General features: G+C 45.2%; 8 non-coding genes across 8 annotated transcripts; all 8 read right to left on the bottom strand.

Annotated features, from left to right (window-relative positions):
* Positions 1–12,244: 12,244 nt before the first annotated feature.
* Positions 12,245–12,317, bottom strand: trnav-uac. The gene has a single exon. It is a non-coding gene; the product is annotated as a tRNA-Val (tRNA).
* A 1,655-nt stretch (positions 12,318–13,972) lies between these two features.
* Positions 13,973–14,045, bottom strand: trnav-aac. Its single transcript has one exon. It is a non-coding gene; the product is annotated as a tRNA-Val (tRNA).
* A 495-nt stretch (positions 14,046–14,540) lies between these two features.
* Positions 14,541–14,613, bottom strand: trnav-uac. The gene has a single exon. It is a non-coding gene; the product is annotated as a tRNA-Val (tRNA).
* A 1,672-nt stretch (positions 14,614–16,285) lies between these two features.
* Positions 16,286–16,358, bottom strand: trnav-aac. The gene has a single exon. It is a non-coding gene; the product is annotated as a tRNA-Val (tRNA).
* A 328-nt stretch (positions 16,359–16,686) lies between these two features.
* trnar-acg lies at positions 16,687–16,759 on the bottom strand. The gene has a single exon. It is a non-coding gene; the product is annotated as a tRNA-Arg (tRNA).
* A 94-nt stretch (positions 16,760–16,853) lies between these two features.
* Positions 16,854–16,926, bottom strand: trnae-uuc. The gene has a single exon. It is a non-coding gene; the product is annotated as a tRNA-Glu (tRNA).
* A 2,355-nt stretch (positions 16,927–19,281) lies between these two features.
* Positions 19,282–19,354, bottom strand: trnav-aac. Its single transcript has one exon. It is a non-coding gene; the product is annotated as a tRNA-Val (tRNA).
* Positions 19,355–19,682: 328 nt separating this feature from the next.
* trnar-acg lies at positions 19,683–19,755 on the bottom strand. Its single transcript has one exon. It is a non-coding gene; the product is annotated as a tRNA-Arg (tRNA).
* Positions 19,756–22,079: the final 2,324 nt, after the last annotated feature.

Genomic DNA, 22,079 nt, shown 5'->3' with positions numbered 1-22,079 from the left:
CACTCTGAACTTCAAGGAAAATGGGAGAAAGAGACAGAGGAAGTGTGAGAGAGAGGGTCGGAAACAGAGAACTGGGAGACAGAGACATAGAGGCCGAGCGACAGAGTGGGGCACAGCTTGAGACAAAGACAGCTAGAGGGACAGAGAAAGACGGAAAAAGAGGACTTCAGAAGATATCATTAGTCCAGAACGAACACTGATTGGTGCCCAACTGTCACCAGTTTCGACAGACCAGCCAATCATGTCGCTCGGAAACGCCTCTCAGTCTCCCAGTCAGTGAAGATTCCACTGATCTGAATTTCTGTGTTAATACCAGAATATATTTCAAACAAGATTTGTATCTGTTGAACTGTAATCCAGACACCATGTATTCCCCATGTTGGTTACTGATAATAATGGCCATGCTTCCCGGTGAGTCGATATTTAAATGTTCACCGTGTGTTTAGTGTGTTATCTTCACTCCCAGATACTGAGTACATTTTCTCTTTTGTTACAGGAACAAATGGTGAAGATTCAGTGTCCCAGGATCGATCTGAGATAACGGTTCTGGAAGGACAGAGCATTAACCTGGATTGTAGATACTCGGCAGCTGTTTTTAACACTCTGTTCTGGTACATTCAGTATCTCGGGGGATCTCCGAGGAAATTAATAAAAATCTATAGCGCGGGCACTTCAGATAAGTCTCCAGATTTGCCAACAAGGTTCTCGGCTGTTTTACATAAAGAAAACCAAACGGTTCCTTTAAATATCGCCGGAGCTGATCTCTCCGACAGCGCCCTGTATTTCTGTGCCATGAAGCCCACACTGCTGCAGAGTAATAGTGGGTCCTGTACAAAAACTCACACTGGGAGTTCCAGTTATTGCTCAGCAGAGGGCACTCTCACCTTGATAGACAGACACAACTGCTCAGCCTGTCAGGGTCACAGGGTCTTTAATAAAACATCAAAAACAAACACAACACTCAATAAGAACAAGCGAGCAGGAAGTGTATATATTATATTCGTTAGTTTATAACTTGCATTTGTACTAATATGAATTTAACAACTTAATTAACGGTTAACTCACATTTAGTATTTTTATGATCTTTCCATCTCTGTCTGAATTATTGTGCAGTAATAAGTCTTAAACACCAGGTTAAAGTCCAACAGGTTTGTTTCAAACACGAGCTTTCGGAGCGCAGCTCCTTCCTCATTCACCTGAGGAAGGAGCAGTGCTCCGAAAACTCGTGTTTGAAACAAACCTGTTGGACTTTAACCTGGTGTTGTAAGACTTCTTACTGTGCTCACCCCAGTCCAACGCCGGCATCTCCACATCATGAATTATTGTGCCAACCTTTCTCCATCTCCGTTCTCCCCTTCTAGGTTCCTTTGATCAAAGCCGGGACCCAGAGTCTGTATGACTGGTTTATTTTATTGGTTCACAGACTGTAGGAAATTAGCACATTTCACGAGGCAGTGGTTGCACACTTCATTGCAAACCCCAAAGTCAGAGTCCCTCCAATGTTAATTCACTTTTCGAGCGTCTGTTTAATGTTTTCTGACTCAATTCACAAACATGTGTTTCCGTCCTACAATAACCAAACCAGCAAACCCATTATCGAAACCCCGTATCGAAATATGCAGCGATTCTTCTTATATGGTACTGACTGTATCCCAGCTCGGAATGTTCCCATTCACTGACGGGCAGTTCCCCATCTAGATGTCTTAAACCATCATTGGCGACGCTAGAAAGTGGAGTGAGAAAATGCTGAGAAAGACAACCGATTCTTGATGGTGCGGAGTAGAAGGTGTTGCTTCGAATTTCAACCTTTACAAATAAGACGGCGACAATGCAGCCACCCAGTATCTGGATTGTATGGGGCTGGTGCGGGCGGGCATTTGGGAAGGTAATTGGGGAACAAACACATTTAATCGCATTTTTAAATCATGGTTTCTGTCGGAATTTTAAACACATGATTATTTTCTGTTTCAGCATGTATTTCTGATCTGAGTGATAGAAATTATGTTCATCGACTACTGTCCTCAAGTGTTGAGACGGAAGAAGAAGTAGTTGCTTTTAGTTTAACCTTTGACGCTGCCTTCTTGGACCGCTGCAGTCCATGTGCTGTTAGGGAGGGAGTTCCAGGATTTCACCTGTGCTGTGTTGCTCATGTTAGCAGACCAGCAGCGAGGCAAAAATCAAAACACCAACAGCACCGCTCAGGCAGCCAAACTTCTCTCTGTATCTCTGGGTGGAGAAAGTGACTCTGAAGAGTTGATCAGGAGCAGGACTCACAGACTGAGTTTATGGTGGACAACAGTCCCGTACTTTGCACTGTGCCTTAGAGCTCCTGTCTGTTGGAGTTTCGACAGAATCTCGGGCAGATTCACCACATCGATCAGCGGCGTTATCAGCCACTCGAATCAAACTGTCACCCACCTGTTACCACGCAGCGGCAGTAAAAGTACACTGCAGAATCCGATCCGACCGGCAGATCTGTCATCAAACCAGTCTGCAGGTTAACCCGTCCTTTGTGTTTCTGATCAGCTGTTAATTCTCTGAAACTCAGGGCTGGATGTTCAGATCAGCTCCGGGAAAGATATTTTTGACCCTTCAACCAGTCCCACTGACGTCACACAGTTTACAGACCTACGTCACTAAATCTGCAGGGAAACGTCACACGTGTCCTCAGTCTGACACCACATAGGCGGTGCTCTGCACATGCTCATTCTCCTACCCACACCCCACCCAATGCTGAAGCTTCTTCACAGCTTCACTTTGCGATGATAAGCCCCAGAGACCCGGCTCGGGCGGGCACGGTGCAGTTGGTGTTGGGTCAGTTTGATATACAACAGCGCTGCCTTCGCAGCATTGTCTCTGGTCCTGAAAACTACCGAGAGCTACTTAACACAGATCGATAGTATCCAACATGAAGCTGAGCTTCACTTTCGTGATTATCTCCCTGAATTTCTTACTCTTCTCTCCGTGTGAGTGTGATCACGATCTCTGGCTGAATATTTCACACATCAGATATGTCATGTTGTAGTAATAGTAACATACAGTTTCCTCTATTGTATATCTTGCTATGTCATATTGAAATGAAATGAAAATCGCTTATTGTCACGAGTAGGCTTCAATTAAGTTACTGTGAAAAGCTATTTGTCGCCACATTCCGGCGTCTGTCCGGGGAGGCTGGTACGGGAATCGAACCGTGCTGCTGGACTGCTTGGTCTGCAGTTAAAAGCCAGCGATTTAGCCGAGTGAGCTAAACCAGCCCAGCTAATACAACAAAATGTTGTATTTGATTGTGCTATATCATATTCTCGCGGTCTGTGTGATATTAAATTTATCATGTTCTTTTACATCTCAGATGCTGCTGGCAGTGAAGAGGTATCACAGTCTCCTGTGTTAATCGTTGTTACCGAGAGAGATGTTGCATCCTTGGCCTGTTCCACCACAGTAGCAGGAATGATCCTACAATGGTACAGACAATACCCGGATGGAACCATGCAGCACCTGGCGAGCGGTACAAGCGATCAGGACAGGATCATAGCTCTGTTCATTTCAGCAGACAAACACAGCTCTCTGAATGTTAGTGACGTTCGAGTCACAGACACTGCCACCTATTTCTGTGCAGTGAGGCACAGTGAACTCAAGGCCATTCAGCGCTGTACAAAAACAGGCCGGGTGATTCTGAAAGTGTGTAGCCTGTGCAGTTATCCGAGAGCAAGGATGTTAGTAACACTGTTCCGTGGATATGCCGTAATGAGTGAGATCTGTTCATGATTTGGGTTTGCTCTTTCATATCAGAAACGAAGGGCCAGAATCCATTTAAATTCATTTTATTTACTTAGAAGTCACAACCAGAGAACACGGGTTCCATGGTGCTTCAAGATAATAATCATTGTGCCGTTCGGTGAGTCAATATTCAGAGGCCGTTGTCTATTTCTTGTTTTAAATCAAATTCCAGACTGAGACACATTCCAGTTTTGTTACAGGGATGAGTGATGCACAATCAGTCTCCCAGGATCCGTCCGAGTTGAAGGCTCTAGAAAGACAGTTCAGTTATAATCACTCCATGTGCAAGAGCTTTCTCTGTCTAGGTCGGCAGGTTAATATTACGGAATAACTGCGAGATATTTACTGATGAGGTATCGGCTGAGACATTGAGCTACGTCACAAGACTTTCAGATCGGTTGATTTGAACAAGGACAACAGTGCAAATGTTTGATAAACAAACCTGACAATGTTTGTTTTCCGTGGGCCTGGGATGGAATTAACCCGGCTGATCAAGGCGCTATAGAAGACGACACAAATACTCGCAGAGGATTTCTTCGCGGGTTATTGGTTTTTATCTGATGCTGTGTTTCACTGCACAGGAAAAGACCATCACACTTAGGCCGCTTATATTATGAGCAACAGGTAGACATTGTCTTCAGATTCCATCTTTTTACAGTTTTTACAGTCTTACTACTTCATTAATAATCCAGTTTGGACACAGTGCCCGTTTCCGTCCATGTCAGTGGATGTTTCTTATTACCTGGGTTATATATTCGCAATCCAAACACAGCTACTGTCACTGGAAACTGGATCTGCAAGTAGTTCGTCTGTGAAAGTAGAGGATCTAAAGAGCAGGAGGTTAAACAGGATCAAGGTATTATCCTCTATCTAACTGTATGAGTCTGTGTAAATTCCCATCAATCTGTTAAACTGTCTTGATGAGCATAATCCAGTACTTAACGTGCAAGAGCCCCACCACTAGTATTAGAAACATGTCTGACTGGATCTCTCAGTGATTGGGAATGGAATGAGCTAGAGATTGAGAGAAGCAAGGGAACTCGGGCTCTGTTCAGCTCAATGTCCCACCCAGACACAGCAAGGGAGCCAGGCCCACTGTGACATCACTGAGTATACGCCTGGCTTTGGTCTCATGTGACTTTCCAATCATCATGCTTTGGCTTAGCGCCGTCTGCTGGTGGATTCTGTTCAACCGGTTCAGAATGGGGGTTACTGAATGGACTTAAAGTTTATTGATTTGTATGTCAAGACATCAATGTCAGGGATGAGAATTGACTATCGAAATCTGGATTCTTCTCATTATTTCTTTCCCTGGCAATATCTGTCGGAAGGCAGGTCCAATCCATTGCAACGTCACGGGGAGACAGGTCACAACCACCCCAGAGCTGGAACAGGAATCCAGACCGTTCTGGCTTTCCAATCTACTGAGCAATCCCCAACCGTCGTTCGCAGGCAACATGAAAATCGTAGGTGTGCTAAATAGCGAGGAGGAATGGTATAGATTGCAGGATGATATAGACGGACGGGCCAGATGGGAGGAACAGTGGCAAATGGAATTTAACGCTGATGCATTTTGGGAGGACGTACATTGCAAGAAAATACACAATGAATGGCAGGACGCCAAGAAATACAGAAGCAGTGTTCATGCCCACTGATCCCCGCAGGCAACTGGGCAAGTAGATAAGGTGGTGAAGAAGACAAACGGGATACTTGCCTTTATTAGCTGTGGCATGGAATATAAGAGCAGGGAGGTAATTATGGAGCTGTATAAAACGCTAGTTAGTCCTCAGCTGGAGTATTTTGTGCATATCTGGTCGCCACATTACGGAAAGGATGTGATTATACCAGAGAGGCTGCAGAAGAGATTAATCCGGAGGTTTTCTGGGAAGGAATGTTTCAGCTATGACGAGAGGTTGGATAGACTGGAATATTGTCCTTAAAGCAGAGAATACTGAGGAGGACCTAATCGATGTGTTCAAAATTATGCGTAATATAGATAGGAAGATACCTTTCCATTAGTAGAGGGGTCAACAACGAGGAGGCGTAGATCTAAGGTAAGGGGCCGGAGATTTAAAGGGAATTTGAGTGTGGTGAGATCCCAGAACTCTGCCTGTAAGGCTAGTCGAGGCGGGAACACTCACAGCAATAAAGAAGCGTCTAGATGAGGACTTGAAACGCCATTGCATGCAAGGCTCCGGGCCAAGTGTCAGAAATTGGTTTAGACTAGATAGGTACTTGATGGCCGGAGCAAACACAATGTGTCAAAGGGCCTCTCCTTTGCCGTAAAGCTCGACGACTAAGGAGCCAGAGGCACGGAACCTGCCAATGACGCCACAAGGCCATCTCTCCTTAGGTCAAAGAAAGTAAAGGAGAGACTGTACTGAGTTGCTGAAATGTAAGTGGGTCTGTCAAAGAAGATGACACGGAGCTGTTTCCACGAGCAGATCCTTGGATAATACAGGGATCGAGGAGAAATAAAGCCCAGGAAAATTCCATTCATTATCTACACTGCGATTTGCTAAACCACAGAAGAGGTGTCTAAATAAATGAAGAAAATTCAACAATAACTTTAAGAAGTAAATGTAAAGGCAATTACCCGGCTATGTAGAAAATGCTATTTTTGAAAGAAGAATAAGATAACGATTTCAAAGTGTCTCGGGCAATGTAGATCGTGTGGCCTCATCCCTGACTCGAAGATTCTAGATTCTAGTCCGTGATGTCCTTCCCGATCTATTTCTTCTCAGTGACTTGAACAGTGAACAGGTGCAGGATGGTCAAGGTGTAGTGAAGATTCAACCGTCGCTATTTCCGCTCCATCAGTTCCGAGTGCAGCTGAGAGTCACCGCACACTTCACTCAATATTCTGACTGCGGTACCCCGCCCACAGCTTCCGGTTGCTGCTCTCATTCTGACCCAATTGTATTACTGGAGAAATTGCTGCTGGTGGTTCATTCCTCTCATTGTTCGGATCGGCAGTGCAGTGTGACGGGGATCTGTATTTCTGTCTCTGACAGAGGATTGATCTCATTGCAGAGTTACAAACTCAAGAAGGATCATGAGGAACCATCTCGCTTCGCTCATCACCGTTATCTCACTTCTCAGTAAGCATCTCCTTCCCAGCAACACCCCATTGTCTTCCTGGCTGCTGTAACCCAGATTTTATTGTTGATAAAATGACAGTGATTATTTTGCTGATGATCGTATTGCTGAATGCGATGCTAACTCTGATTGTCATTATTGTTGTTACTTCTGTTAGAATGGAGCCACCAGGACACCGTGGAACAAAAGGAATCTGAAATAACGGTTACAGAGAAAAGTGAAGTCACATTAACCTGCACCTTGAAAACAAGCGATTCTAACCCTTATGTGTACTGGTACAGTCAGCAGCCCGGCAAAGCTCCAATGTACATGTTTCTTCTTATTGGACAGGCTGTGCAAAGGAAAACCGACCTCAATGATCGGTTTTCTTCTACGTTTGATAAAAAGAACAAGACTACCGAGCTAACGATCAGTAACACAGTGATCTCCGACAGCGACGTGTATTTCTGTTGCATGCAGCCCACACTGCTACAGAGATATGGCGGGTCCCGTACAAAAACCCCACGCTGGCAGTTCCAGCTGCTGCTCAGCAGGGGGCGGGGGGGGGGGGGGGGCGCCCTCATCGGCAGTTCAGTTTCCACAGTGAGTGACAAACATCGCACAAAAAGCAATAGGTGAGGTCCACTTGCACAGTTAAACCAGTTTAGGATTGCAACTTGCCTTCATAACAGATGTAAGATTGACGAATCGATCTGTGATTCGAAAACTCCTGCTTCTTGTTCATATCTTGGTGTACAGACTCACTCACTCAGTAAACTATCAGGTCTCACTGAACTATAACAAATGCAACAATTTAAATTCATATTGAGCTTTTCACTTCATTACATGTCCAAAGGAGTTTCAGAGGAGCATTCAGGTCATATAATCAAAAGCCTGCTCAAAGACTTTGGTTATTTGGCGCGGCACAGTGGCTAGCCCTGCTGCCTCACAGCGCCAGGGACCCGGATTCAATCCTCGCCTTGGGCGAGTTCATGGCCTTTGCACGTTCTCCCCGTGTCTGTGATGGTTGCCGCCGTGTGCACCGGTTTCCTCCCACAACCCAAAAATATGCAGAATAGGTGGATTAGATAGATTTAATAAACCTGAATCAGGCCCCCCTTCCGCCTTCTCTGCTCTGAGGAAAACAATCCTAAGCTAATCAGCCTGTCTTCAGAGCTGAAACACTCCATCCCCGGCAACATCCTGGGGAATCTCCACTGCACCCGCTCTACCGCAATCAAATCCTTCCTGTAGTCCGGCGACCAGAACTGCACACAGTGATCTAGCCGTTGCCTACCCAGCGTTTCTACAGCTTCATCATAACCTCCCTGCTCTTATGTTCAACGGAAAATAAACGCAAATATTTCATAAGACTTTCTTAACCACCGTATTTACCTGTCCTGCTGCTTTCAGGGGTCCATGGATACGCACCCCAGGTCCCTCTGGTTACTGTAATTCCGAGCGGCCTATAGAACAGTACAGCACAGAACAGGCCCTTCGGCCCTCAATGTTGTGCCGAGCCATGATTAATCTCAATTCATTATCTTTCATTATATATTCCCTTGCCTTTCTAGTCCTCCCAAATTGCATCACCTCGCAAATTTTCGGAGCCCATTTGCCACTATTCTAAGGTTTTCCTCTTCATCATTAACCACATCAACAATTTTCTCGGAATCTGCGAACTTACTGATTATACCTCTACCAGCGTCCTTGGGTTACACGGAATGTGGAGCTGAGACCATGGTCACCTTAGTCCTGATCTCATTGAATTGTGGAGTAGACCCGAGTGGCCGATTGACCAACTCCCTGCTCCCAAATCGGATGCTCATATGGCAATGAAAAGGCTCTGCATTTTCCCGAGTCAGTGTTTGTTACTGAGGGAGACTCAGAATCGTTGAGCTGAGCCCCCACACCAACAGGCCGTATCCTTCAATGGTGCGGCGATCCCAATGCCTCAGCCAGCTCACGGTACTTGCTGTCCCAACATTATCACATCTTGCTTTATTGCAGCAGAGAAATGCATTCCTCTGATTGCCAGTGGCACGCCAGTGAAAGACAAGGCCAGTAAAATTGGGCAGCCAATATCTGGACATAAATATGTACGTAGAAATCCTGGAAGTTTGTCACTCGCGGAATTATTATAGCGCCAGGAATGTTATAGCACTCAGAATCCCAGATACACAGAACCACCAGTTCAGATGAGGCCTTCCGGTCAATTGAGTCTGCACCAACATGTGAAAAATACAGGACTAACTACAGGACCTCATTTGTCAGCACGTGTTCCATAGCCTTGAATGTGAAGACGTGCCATGTGTTCAGCCAGGTACTATTTAATGGATGTGAAGCACACTGCCTCTACCACCCTCCCACGTAGTTTACTCCAGATAGTCACCATCCTCTCAATAAATAAGATTTCCCTCAAATCCCCATAACCTCCTGCCCCTCACCTTGAACTTGTGTCCCCTCGCAACTGACCCTTCAACTAAGGGGAACAGCTGCTCCCTATCCACTCTGCCATGACCCTGGTAATCTTGTACACACAACACTATGCAACTTCTCTTCATAACATAAATGTTCCATCCCAGGTAACATAATGGTGAATCTCCTCTGCAACCCCTCCAGTGCAATCACATCCTCTTATAATTTGGCGCCCAGAACTGCACACAGTACTCCAGCTGTGGCCTCACGGCAGTTCTGTACAACTCCAACATGATCTCCCTGCTTTTAGAATCCAAGCCTCTATTGTCCTGCGAGCAGGGATGGTGCGGCGGAACAGGAGTGGTACAGTGGTTAGCACTGCTGCCTGCTCCAAAAACCAATTCAAATTGAATCCAATTCATGACCCCCAGAAGAGAGACATACAAGATCCACGCATTCCACCTGACCTCACGGTCACCTTAGCAAAAAGTCCGAGAAGCGATTTCCTCCCACAGTTCAAAGATGTGTAGGAAATCTGGATTGGCCTTGCTAAATTGCCCCTTACCGCCCCTTCGTCTCAATTGGACGAAGTCTGTCCCTGATCTGCGTGGGAATCCAACATAAAACATGTCGTGTCAACAGAAACTTCAGGTATTTTCGATCGACAACTTGATATCTATTAAGGTCTAAACCTGGCACCATGTGCTTCCAATGTCCCAGACTGATAGTAATTCTCATGTTGTTCAGCGGTTATTGTACATAATAATAATAATCTTTATTAGTGTCACAATTAGGCTTAACATTAAGACTGCAATGAAGATACGTTGAAAATCCCCTAGTCACCACATTCTGACGCCTGTTCGAGTACACAGAGGGAGAATTCAGAATGTCCAAATGACATAACAGCATGTATTTTTGGGAATTGTGGGAGGAAACCGGAACACCCTGAGGAAACCCATGCAGACAGTGGGAGAATGTGCAGACTCCACACAGACAGTGACTCAAGCCGGGAATCGAACCCCGGTTCCTGGAGCTGTGAGGCAGCAATGCAAACCAATGAGCCACTGTGCCGCCCATTCAGTACCTTGTACATTTAGTACCGCAGCAGATATTGATCCATTCTGCATTTCGTTACAGGAACGGGTAACGAGAAGTCTTTGTCCTTGGACTCATCTGCGAGAGCAGGCCATGATTTTAGTCCATCTTAACTCCTCATTTGAGTGCCTCCCTCTGCTGGTAGGTAGATACCCCGGTTTTAAAGTTACAATAAAATGTGCAGTATAATAGACAATAATAAGATGATAAGGCCATTAGACACAGGAGCAGAATTAGGCCACTTGGCCCATCGAGTGTGCTTCGCCATTCAATCGTGGCTGATATTTTCAGCCAAAGCTCTCAAGATTTCCCAAACTATTCCTCTGTCGATCTACACAAGGACAGAAAAATATCCGGTAAATAGACATGATTGCTTGCCTGAGCCCGGGATCAATTCCATCTCGGAAAGGAACCTCAGTGATGCTGTAAACACTCACTCAGGGTTGTGTACGGGGCTTTAGGTTTTCTCGAACGCTGTTTCTCAGTGCGCAGTAATGGACCTCCCCATCCTCCACATCGAATGCGCTTATACTGAGGTAACCGTTCTGTTTAGATTTGTCAGCAACCGCCAGATATCGTCCTGAACCCACATCTTTCTTCATTACTAAGGTGTTGGTGATAATCCATCTCGGTGGCTGTGCCGGTTTCTCCTGATATCATTGCATTTTGTACATGTTGGGGCCTTTATATTGGCAATTTAACTTCACCGAACCCCCTTCTGGGACTGTTATTGTCATTGCTGACTGGGCTACTGGATTACATATAGCCGGCCTGCGAAAGTGAAGGGCTGAAATGAACAGATTGTTGTTCCTTTACACAGTTAGAGTTTTTTCAATTAAGAGGTGCTTTTTAGCGTGGCTAGTCCACTTAGCCTGTACATCTAGGTTGTGGGAGTGAGAATGTTCAAACGCCACACGGGCAGTGATCTGGGACCGGGATCGAACCCGTGTCCTCAGTGCAGTGAGGCAGCAGTGCCAACCATTGCGCCACCGTGCCGCCCTGAGTTTAAACAGAGTTGATACAAATTTGCTTTTATCTGCGGCATTTTCTGGGACCTCTGATGCAGGCACTTCATAGACATTCCCGATCGTTAATTACACATAGCCTATGTGTATTAATATGCTAATCTTGTTTAATTAACACTATAACTACTTACTGTGCCAAAGCACCACCAGTATTATAACAAACATGTCTGACTGAATCTCTCCCAGTGAACTGAACTGGACTGAGTCAGGGATTGCGTAGGAGAGAGGGAACTATGCAGGGAGAGGGTCTATTGTGACATCACTCGCCTCCCATCCTATCGGCTTGGCCGACACCATCAGGTGAGTTTCTGACGCCCGTGCTTGAATTTGGCGCCCTCTGCTGCCGGATTCGGTTTACTCCGTGTTAGAATTCGGCTGTTCAGTGGATTCAATGTTGACTGCAATGCATATCAGGGCGAGACACCTAGACAGAAATCTAAATGTCAGCTGTTTATACACTATCTTTGTCACTATAGGTGTTTCTAATCAAAAAATGATGCTTAATCATCCCTGGCGTTCTCGGTTCACACCATGGATGCGACGAAGTCGAAAGAATGCCAAGAGTTAGAACTCAGAATAATAGCAGGGCTCAACAGACTAGTTTTCTTTATTTTTGTTCTGACGAAGAAGGGGAACATTGCTTTTTTCAGAGACCAAATTGTCTGGAATTGTTTTCATTAGCTGAAGGTTAAATCGAAGTCGAACCTGGAATCTCCTGATTCGTAGTCAGACGCGTTATCCATTGCGCCACTGGCCCACAGCAGTTATAGGCTTTTGCTATTCCTCGATGATGAAGACCAGTTACGAGATCGAGGTAATATTTAGCAACAGACTAAACTGGAAGCACCAGATGTTTCTGCCCGGTTTCGAACCGGGGACCATTCGCGTGTAAAGCGAATGTGATAACCACTACACTACAGAAACAGCTGGCAACACAGACGCCAACGGACCTGTGTCACCTTCAACTCAACTGCCTTGTTGCAGCTTCGCATGGTTCGGCTGAGACGCCATGTCACTTCTTACAAGAACAAGACTGTTTCTTAAAAATAGATATCTAAACTTACAAGCCAGAAGAAGAACCTATATTCAGCAAATCTCTAACGGCGGAATGCTCACTTCTATTATTAATGCAGCATTCTGAAATCCTACAGAAAAAAGCAACCGACTTTACACAATATTTGTTTCGTTATTCAATGCTTGAGTTGAGTTTAAGAATTGATAATTATGTGTTTCTTATATTTGACCTCATTGTGTTTTGGTGTGTAAAATGCTGCAGCCTAAATACCGTTCATGTAGAAGAAAGGCGGGGTAATTGTAAATCAACTTTGAGCCTGGATTCCCACACTGGCTTTTCCTGTTTCTCCATCAGGAAGACCGTTTTTTCTTTCTCAAAGCTGGTTCAGATAAGTCTCTGGCATTTCCTCTAAGTCAGTTACAGTATCGTTTGTGTCTGTCCTTTTGAGTACACATTACTTTCAGACATCCTTCAATCTGGCCTGTTGCATTTGCTGATCCCAATGCCATCTTCTCTGCATTGGAGAGACTAAATGCCGACTGGGTGACCACATTGCAAAACACCTTCGCTCCATCGACAAGCTGGTGGCAGACTCTCCTGTCGCTTGCTATTTGAACTCACTGCCCTGCTCTCATGTCCACATGTCCGATCTTGGCCTGCTGCAATATTCCCATGTAGCTGAGCACAACGCCGAGGAACAGCACCCCAACCTCCGAATAGGCACGGTACAGCCTTGCGGATTTTACAGTAGGCTCAACAACTTCGCACCGTGAAATCACTCTTCCCACTTCACCGCATGTTTATTGCCATCAACTTACTTTCATTGCTTCCATTGATATGTCTTCCTCTCCCATTGTCTCCCCCTCCCCATTCCCCTAGCCAATCGCATCCCTCTTGGGAAATCCGCCCCTTGTTCCTCATTGTCCTCTCCCATTAACACATTCTAATCTTCTAATCGCCTCTGTCAGCACAGTTCTTAACACTGATTAGAAACATTTACATTCCCTTTTTCTTTCGGCCCACCACATTTTTGTTATTCTCCACCCATCGCTGGCCGTCTGTGGAGACACAATGCTTCACGCTCCCCCCACCCCCACTTCCCCCACACACTCCGCCAGTCTACACCTGACCAAAGATCCAGTTGACCAGCTTCGACAAAGAGTCACCCAGACTCGAAACGACACTTGCCATCTCTCTCCACAGAGGCTGTCAGACCTGATGAGGCTGTCCTGTGTTTTCTGTTTTTCTTTCCCATTGACGCATACGCAGTAAGTTGCTTTCATCGTACATTTAGACATGTTTGAAATGGTGATTAAATATGTTCATCTGCATCTGTAAACCCAAAAGATTCTGTGGCGGATGAACAAACTGCTAATATCCGAATCGTGGCAAAATAGGGAAGGCTTTTCTTCCCCAGGCGTCATGAATATTCCGTATTTCTGACTTTATTGCAGGAATTTTAATATCTCATGAGAGACCAAATCTCATGTTCCTCGAACGTGCGAGATTGAGGAAGAAAGTTATTTTGTGCAAACATTCGTCAAACAAAATGAGAAGCATGCGATGTTTCTGCCCGGTTTCGAACCGGGGACCTTTCGCGTGTTAGGCGAATGTGATAACCACTACACTACAGAAACTGCTGGTAACATCGCAATCAGTGGCCCTGTGCAATGTTGAACCTCAATGTACTGTTGCAGCTTCTAATGGTTCCCCTGAGAGGCCATGTCACTTATTGCAAGAAGCCGTTTCTTTAAAACTGATGTCTCAACTTATCAAAGATCAGATATTGAACTTTGCTGAACTGGAGATAAGTTATGTTTTGCTTGAAGTTAAATTGAGAGGGCAGGGCTTTCAAAAGTAACCACAGCTGAAACGAGAATTGATGATGCCCTGCTAACTTTGCTCTGCATCGGGAACCAGCTGTCCAACCCACTGAACTAAAGGGGACGCCAAAACTGGAAACTCCGAGCCAGCCAGGAGTCGAACTTGGAATCGCCTGATCCGTAGTCAGACGCGTTATCCATTGCGCCACTGGCCCACAGCAGTTATAGGCTTTTGCTATTCCTCGATGATGAAGACCAGTTACGAGATCGAGGTAATATTTGGCAACAGACTAAACTGGAAGCACCAGATGTTTCTGCCCGGTTTCGAACCGGGGACCATTCGCGTGTAAAGCGAATGTGATAACCACTACACTACAGAAACAGCTGGCAACACAGACGCCAACGGACCTGTGTCACCTTAAACTCAACTGCCTTGTTGCAGCTTCGCATGGTTCGGCTGAGAGGCCATGTCACTTCTTCCAAGAACAAGACTGTTTCTTAAAAATAGATGTCTAAACTTACAAGCCAGAAGAAGAACCTATATTGAACTGAAGCATTTGTTCAGCAAATCGCTAACGGCGGAATGCTCTCTTCTATTATTAATGCAGCATCCTGAAATCCTACAGAAAAAAGCAACCGACTTTACACAATATTTGTTTCGTTATTCAATGCTTGAGTTGAGTTTAAGAATTGATAATTATGTGTTTCTTATATTTGAACTCATTGTGTTTTGGTGTGTAAAACGCTGCAGCCTAAATACCGTTCATGTAGAAGAAAGGAGGGGTAATTGCAAATCAACTTTGAGCCTGGATTCCCACACTGGCTTTTCCTGTTTCTCCATCAGGAAAACCGTTTTTTCTTTCCCAAAACTGGTTCAGTTAAGTCTCTGGCATTTCCTCTAAGTCAGTTACAGTATCGTTTGTGTCTGTCCTTTTGAGTACACATTACTTTGAGACATCCTTCAATCTGGCCTGTTGCATTTGCTGATCCCAATGCCATCTACTCTGCATTGGAGAGACTAAATGCCGACTGGGTGACCACATTGCAAAACACCTTCGCTCCATCGACAAGCTGGTGGCAGACTCTCCTGTCGCTTGCTATTTGAACTCACTGTCCTGCTCTCATGTCCACATGTCCGATCTTGGCCTGCTGCAATATTCCCATGTAGCTGAGCACAACGCGGAGGAACAGCACCCCAACCTCCAAATAGGCACGGTACAGCCTTGCGGATTTTACAGTACGCTCAACAACTTCGCACCGTGAAATCACTCTTCCCACTTTACCGCATGTTTATTTCCATCAACTTATTTTCATTGCTTCCATTGATATGTCTTCCTCTCCCATTGTCTCCACCTCCCCATTCCCCTAGCCAATCGCATCCCTCTTGGGAAATCCGCCCCTTGTTCCTCATTGTCCTCTCCCATTAACACATTCTAATCTTCTAATCGCCTCTGTCAGAACAGTTCTTAACACTGATTAGAAACATTTACATTCCCTTTTTCTTTCGGCCCAACACATTTTTGTTATTCTCCACCCATCGCTGGCCGTCTGTGGAGACACAATGCTTCACGCTCCCCCCACCCCCACTTCCCCCACACACTCCGCCAGTCTACACCTGACCAAAGATCCAGTTGTCCAGCTTCGACAAAGAGTCACCCAGACTCTAAACGACACTTGCCATCTCTCTCCACAGAGGCTGTCAGACCTGATGAGGCTGTCCTGTGTTTTCTGTTTTTCTTTCCCATTGACGCATACGCAGTAAGTTGCTTTCATCGTACATTTAGACATGTTTGAAATGGTGATTAAATATGTTCATCTGCATCTGTAAACCCAAAAGATTCTGTGGTGGATGAACAAACTGCTAATATCCGAATCGTGGCAAAATAGGGAAGGCTTTTCTTCCCCAGGCGTCTTGAATATTCCGTATTTCTGACTTTGTTGCAGGAATTTTAATATCTCATGAGAGACCAAATCTCATGTTCCTCGAACGTGCGAGATTGAGGAAGAAAGTTATTTTGTGCAAACATTCGTCACACAAAATGAGAAGCATGCGATGTTTCTGCCCGGTTTCGAACCGGGGACCTTTCGCGTGTTAAGCGAATGTGATAACCACTACACTACAGAAACTGCTGGGAGCATCGCAATCAGTGGCCCTGTGCAATGTTGAACCTCAATGTACTGTTGCAGCTTCTAACGGTTCCGCTGAGAGGCCATGTCACTTATGGCAAGAAGCCGTTTCTTTAAAACTGATGTCTCAACTTATCAAAGATCAGATATTGAACTTTGCTGAACTGGAGATAAGTTATGTTTTGCTTGAAGTTAAATTGAGAGGGCAGGGCTTTCAAAAGTAACCACAGCTGAAACGAGAATTGATGATGCCCTGCTAACTTTGCTCTGCATCGGGAACCAGCTGTCCAACCCACTGAACGAAAGGGGACGCCAAAACTGGAAACTCCGAGCCAGCCAGGAGTCGAACCTGGAATCTCCTGATTCGTAGTCAGACGCGTTATCCATTGCGCCACTGGCCCACAGCATTAATAGGCTTTTGCTATTCCTCGATGATGAAGACCAGTTACGAGATCGAGGTAATATTTAGCAACAGACTAAACTGGAAGCACCAGATGTTTCTGCCCGGTTTCGAACCGGGGACCATTCGCGTGAAAAGCGAATGTGATAACCACTACACTACAGAAACAGCTGGCAACACAGACGCCAACGGACCTGTGTCACCTTCAACTCAACTGCCTTGTTGCAGCTTCGCATGGTTCGGCTGAGAGGACACGTCACTTCTTTCAAGAACAAGACTGTTTCTTAAAAATAGATATCTAAACTTACAAGCCAGAAGAAGAACCTATATTGAACTGAAGCATTTGTTCAGCAAATCGCTAACGGCGGAATGCTCTCTTCTATTATTAATGCAGCATTCTGAAATCCTACAGAAAAAAGCAACCGACTTTACACAATGTTTGTTTCGTTATTCAATGCTTGAGTTGAGTTTAAGAATTGATAATTATGTGTTTCTTATATTTGACCTCATTGTGTTTTGGTGTGTAAAATGCTGCAGCCTAAATACCGTTCATGTAGAAGAAAGGCGGGGTAATTGTAAATCAACTTTGAGCCTGGATTCCCAAACTGGCTTTTCCTGTTTCTCCATCAGGAAGACCGTTTTTTCTTTCTCAAAGCTGGTTCAGATAAGTCTCTGGCATTTCCTCTAAGTCAGTTACAGTATCGTTTGTGTCTGTCCTTTTGAGCACACATTACTATAAGACATCCTTCAATCTGGCCTGTTGCATTTGCTGATCCCAATGCCATCTTCTCTGCATTGGAGAGACTAAATGCCGACTGGGTGACCACATTGCAAAACACCTTCGCTCCATCGACAAGCTGGTGGCAGACTCTCCTGTCGCTTGCTATTTGAACTCACTGTCCTGCTCTCATGTCCACATGTCCGATCTTGGCCTGCTGCAATATTCCCATGTAGCTCAGCACAACGCCGAGGAACAGCACCCCAACCTCCGAATAGGCACGGTACAGCCTTGCGGATTTTACAGTACGCTCAACAACTTCGCACCGTGAAATCACTCTTCCCACTTCACCACATGTTCATTTCCATCAACTTATTTTCATTGCTTCCATTGATATGTCTTTACACAATATTTGTTTCGTTATTCAATGCTTGAGTTGAGTTTAAGAATTAATAATTATGTGTTTCTTATATTTGACCTCATTGTGTTTTGGTGTGTAACATGCTGCAGCCTAAATACCGTTCATGTATAAGAAAGGAGGGGTACTTCTAAATCAACATTGAGCCTGGATTCCCACACTGGCTTTTCCTGTTTCTCCATCAGGAAAACCGTTTTTTCTTTCCCAAAGCTGGTTCAGTTAAGCCTCTGGCATTTCATCTAAGTCAGTTACAGTATCGTTTGTGTCTGTCCTTTTGAGTACATATTACTTTCAGACAGCCTTCGATCTGGCCTGTTGCATTTGCTGATCCCAATGCCATCTTCTCTGCATTGGAGAGACTAAATGCCGACTGGGTGACCACTTTGCAAAACACCTTCGCTCCATCGACAAACTGGTGGCAGACTCTCCTGTCGCTTGCTATTTGAACTCACTGTCCTGCTCTCATGTCCGCATGTCCGATCTTGGCCTGCTGCAATGTTCCCATGTAGCTCAGCACAACGCCGAGGAACAGCACCCCACCCTCCGAATAGGCACGGTACAGCCTTGCGGATTTTACAGTACGCTCAACAACTTCGCACCGTGAAATCACTCTTCCCACTTCACCACATATTTATTTCCATCAACTTATTTTGATTGCTTCCATTGATATGTCTTCCTCTCCCATTGTCTCCCCCTCCCCATTCCCCTAGCCAATCGCATCCCTCTTGGGAAATCCGCCCCTTGTTCCCCATTGTCATCTGCCATTAACACATTCTAATCTTCTCGTCGCCTCTGTCAGCACCGTTCTTAACACTGATTAGAAACATTTACATTCCCTTTTTCTTTCGGCCCAACACATTTTTGTTATTCTCCACCCATCGCTGGCCGTCTGTGGAGACACAATGCTTCACGCTCCCCCCACCCCCACTTCCCCCACACACTCCGCCAGTCTACACCTGACCAAAGATCCAGTTGTCCAGCTTCGACAAAGAGTCACCCAGACTCGAAACGACACTTGCCATCTCTCTCCACAGAGGCTGTCAGACCTGCTGAGGCTGTCCTGTGTTTTCTGTTTTTCTTTCCCATTGACGCATACGCAGTAAGTTGCTTTCATCGTACATTTAGACATGTTTGAAATGGTGATTAAATATGTTCATCTGCATCTGTAAACCCAAAAGATTCTGTGGTGGATGAACAAACTGCTAATATCCGAATCGTGGCAAAATAGGGAAGGCTTTTCTTCCCCAGGCGTCTTGAATATTCCGTATTTCTGACTTTATTGCAGGAATTTTAATATCTCATGAGAGACCAAATCTCATGTTCCTCGAACGTGCGAGATTGAGGAAGAAAGGTATTTTGTGCAAACATTCGTTACACAAGCATGCGATGTTTCTGCCCGGTTTCGAACCGGGGACCTTTCGCGTGTTAGGCGAACGTGATAACCACTACACTACAGAAACTGCTGGGAGCAGCGCAATCAGTGGCCCTGTGCAATGTTGAACCTCAATGTACTGTTGCAGCTTTTAACGGGTCCGCTGAGATGCCATGTAACTTATTGCAAGAAGCCGTTTCTTTAAAACTGATGTCTCAACTTATCAAAGATCAGATATTGAACTTTGCTGAACTGGAGATAAGTTATGTTTTGCTTGAAGTTAAATTGAGAGGGCAGGGCTTTCAAAAGTAACCACAGCTGAAACGAGAATTGATGATGCCCTGCTAACTTTGCTCTGCATCGGGAACCAGCTGTCCAACCCACTGAACGAAAGGGGACGCCAAAACTGGAATCTCCGAGCCAGCCAGGAGTCGAACCTGGAATCTCCTGATCCGTAGTCAGACGCGTTATCCATTGCGCCACTGGCCCACAGCTTTTGCTTTTCCTCGATGATGAAGACCAGTTACGAGATCGAGGTAATATTTAGCAACAGACTGAACTGGAAGCACCAGATGTTTCTGCCCGGTTTCGAACCGGGGACCATTCGTAAAGCGAATGTGATAACCACTACACTACAGAAACAGCTGGCAACACAGACGCCAACGGACCTGTGTCACCTTCAACTCAACTGCCTTGTTGCAGCTTCGCATGGTTCGGCTGAGAGGCCATGTCACTTCTTACAAGAACAAGACTGTTTCTTAAAAATAGATATCTAAACTTACAAGCCAGAAGAAGAACCTATATTGAACTGAAGCATTTGTTCAGCAAATCGCTAACGGCGGAATGCTCTCTTCTATTATTAATGCAGCATCCTGAAATCCTACAGAAAAAAGCAACCGACTATACACAATATTTGTTTCGTTATTCAATGCTTGAGTTGAGTTTAAGAATTGATAATTATGTGTTTCTTATATTTGACCTCATTGTGTTTTGGTGTGTAAAATGCTGCAGCCTAAATACCGTTCATGTAGAAGAAAGGAGGGGTAATTGCAAATCAACTTTGAGCCTGGATTCCCACACTGGCTTTTCCTGTTTCTCCATCAGGAAAACCGTTTTTTCTTTCCCAAAACTGGTTCAGTTAAGTCTCTGGCATTTCCTCTAAGTCAGTTACAGTATCGTTTGTGTCTCTCCTTTTGAGTGCACATTACTTTCAGACATCCTTCAATCTGGCCTGTTGCATTTGCTGATCCCAATGCCATCTTCTCTGCATTGGAGAGACTAAATGCCGACTGGGTGACCACTTTGCAAAACACCTTCACTCCATCGACAAGCTGGTGGCAGACTCTCCTGTCGCTTGCTATTTGAACTCACTGTCCTGCTCTCAGGTCCACATGTCCGATCTTGGCCTGCTGCAATATTCCCATGTAGCTCAGCACAACGCCGAGGAACAGCACCCCAACCTCCGAATAGGCACGGTACAGCCTTGCGGATTTTACAGTACGCTCAACAACTTCGCACCGTGAAATCACTCTTCCCACTTCACCGCATGTTTATTTCCATCAACTTATTTTCATTGCTTCCATTGATATGTCTTCTTCTCCCATTGTCTCCCCCTCCCCCATTCCCCTAGCCAATCGCATCCCTCTTGGGAAATCCGCCCCTTGTTCCTCATTGTCCTCTCCCATTAACACATTCTAATCTTCTAATCGCCTCTGTCAGCACAGTTCTTAACACTGATTAGAAACATTTACATTCCCTTTTTTCTTTCGGCCCAACACATTTTTGTTATTCTCCACCCATCGCTGGCCGTCTGTGGAGACACAATGCTTCACGCTCCCCCCACCCCCACTTCCCCCACACACTCCGCCAGTCTACACCTGACCAAAGATCCAGTTGTCCAGCTTCGACAAAGAGTCACCCAGACTCGAAACGACACTTGCCATCTCTCTCCACAGAGGCTGTCAGACCTGATGAGACTGTCCTGTGTTTTCTGTTTTTCTTTCCCATTGACGCATACGCAGTAAGTTGCTTTTATCGTACATTTAGACATGTTTGAAATGGTGATTAAATATGTTCATCTGCATCTGTAAATCCAATAGATTCTGTGGTGGATGAACAAACTGCTAATATCCGAATCGTGGCAAAATAGGGAAGGCTTTTCTTCCCCTGGCGTCTTCAATATTCCGTATTTCTGACATTGTTGCAGGAATTTTAATATCTCATGAGAGACCAAATCTCATGTTCCTCGAACGTGCGAGATTGAGGAAGAAAGGTATTTTGTGAAAACATTCGTCACACAAAATGAGAAGCACGCGATGTTTCTGCCAGGTTTCGAACAAGGGACTTTTCGCGTGTTAGGCGAATGTGATAACCACTACACTACAGAAAGTGCTGGGAGCATCGCAATCAGTGGCCCTGTGCAATGTTGAACCTCAATGTACTGTTGCAGCTTCTAACGGTTCCGCTGAGAGGCCATGTAACTTATCGCAAGAAGCCGTTTCTTTAAAACTGATGTCTCAACTTATGAAAGCATCAGGTATTGAACTTTGCTGAACTGGAGATAAGTTATGTTTTGCTTGAAGTTACATAGAGGGGGCACGGCTTTTATAAGTAACCACAGCTGATACGAGAATTGATCATGTCCTGCTGAATTTGCTCTGCATCAAGAACGCGCTGTCCAAACCACTGATCTAAAGAGGCAGCCAGGGGTCGAACCTGGAATCTCCTGATTCGTAGTCAGACGCTTCACTGGCCCAAGCTTTCGCTATTCCTCGATGATTAAGACCAGTTACGAGATTGAGGTAATATTTAGC

Source organism: Scyliorhinus canicula, unplaced genomic scaffold (assembly GCF_902713615.1).
Source record: "Scyliorhinus canicula unplaced genomic scaffold, sScyCan1.1, whole genome shotgun sequence".
Lineage (NCBI taxonomy): Eukaryota > Metazoa > Chordata > Chondrichthyes > Carcharhiniformes > Scyliorhinidae > Scyliorhinus > Scyliorhinus canicula.
Note: the sequence above shows the minus strand (reverse complement) of the source record. Positions and strands in the feature narration are given on the sequence as shown.